Source organism: Nicotiana sylvestris, chromosome 11 (assembly GCF_000393655.2).
Source record: "Nicotiana sylvestris chromosome 11, ASM39365v2, whole genome shotgun sequence".
NCBI lineage: Eukaryota > Viridiplantae > Streptophyta > Magnoliopsida > Solanales > Solanaceae > Nicotiana > Nicotiana sylvestris.
The window spans coordinates 135,097,780-135,099,537 of NC_091067.1; positions in this window are offsets into that span (position 1 = coordinate 135,097,780).

A 1,758-nucleotide genomic window follows, 5' to 3' on the forward strand; every position below is an offset into this window, starting at 1 on the left:
ATGTTAAATAATATTTTGGGCTAAGCATCATGTTTTACTGTTGATCGAGTGGCTTGAGTGATTTCTGACTGAGTGAGGTCGAGGGCCTGTGTTGTGATACTATGGGATCGGGCTGCGCGCCGCAGCAGTGTTGTACTAATTCATGATTATGAGGCCGAGGGACTGATTTGTTACGCCACGAGGTGGCTTGATATGAGGCCGAGAACCTGTTTGATTATGCCATGAGATGGCTTGTTATTGTGCTTGGGCTGTAAGGAGCCCCTCCCGGAGTCTGTACACCCCCAGTGAGTGCGGGTACCCAGTGTGAGTGATATGTTGTAGCCCGAGGGGCTGTTGTTATTTCATATTGATGCCCGAGGGGCGGTTCTTGATTCATGTTATGCCTGAGGGGCTGATAAGGAGTGATTGTGAGGTAGCCCAAGGGGCTAGTTCTGTTGATATTGTGCCCGAGGGGCAGTTTATGATACATGTTTTGCCCGAGGGGTCGTTTACGTTTTTATCATTTTTGCTCATTGTTTTTATCACTCGTTTGAAACTATTGAAAGTTGTTTTAAGAGGGTTTTACTGAAACTGAGCTTGATATACGAAGAAAATGACTTATGTACTACTTTGGAAATGTACTGCATTGTTGTAGCGTTATGCTGTGTTTTACGTGTATTCTTACTGCTCAGCTTTCATTTACTTTTATTACTTACTGAGTTGGCATACTCACATTACTCCCTGCACCTTGTGTGCAGATTCAGGAAATTCTAAACCTAATAGCGGGTGTTGATTGCTCAGTGGCAGAGTCATCGGAGTTAGCAAGCTAGTTGTCCGACGTTCGCAGCACTGCTTTTCTCCCTCTTGTCTTCCTTATATTGTATTTAGGATATTTTTAGACTCTTCGTTGTATTCAGACCTTAGTAGATGCTCGTGACTTATGACACCCTGATGTCGGGCTTGTGTATTTATTCCGCACTGTTCATTTAGACTTTCATTATAAAATATTTGATTAATTAAAGGCTTAAAATGACTGTTATTGATTAAATGGTTAATTTCAGGAGTTGTGTTAGCTGGCCTAGTTTCACAATAGGTGTCATCACGACCAGGTCAGTTTTAGGGTCGTGACAAGTTAGTATCAGAGCCTAGGTTACTTAGGTCTCACAAGTCATGAGCAGGTTTAGTAGAGTCTCGCGGATCGTGCAGAGACGTCTGTACTTATCCTTGGGAGGCTGCAAAACCTTTAGGAAATCCCACATTCTTAAATTTTTATCGTGCGCCATTGATTCAGCTTGAAATGTAACTCTTGAAATTCCTTCCACACGTTCGTATGTGCGCATGAGTGCTCGATATCAGCTGTGCATTGACGACTTGTGATTCCCTAAATGAGAGGCGAAATGTTATCTCTGTGTGTTGATGTGGGCCATTCTGGAGGACCTGGGCTAGGTTTTGTCTATGGCTCGAGTGCCGAGATTTCGATTATGTGAGCCCATGCATTTGGGACTTATATGTTTGTTTGTGTCCTTATTGGTGGGGTTTTGTGAATGGATGACTATGTGGTGAGTATGATGTGACTGTGAGATGTGTTCATATGATTTGGATGTGACGAAGAGGGTCTGCTTGAGGGTAGAAAGTACTATTTGGTGCTTGATTTCCATCTTGATTTGATGTATAGCCTCGAGTTATGGGTGTGTTGAAGGATCTTTTCATGGTTTTTAGTTGGGGAATGAAGTAGATTTCATATCATGATATGAGTTCAGACTGAGGAAGGTTAAGTGA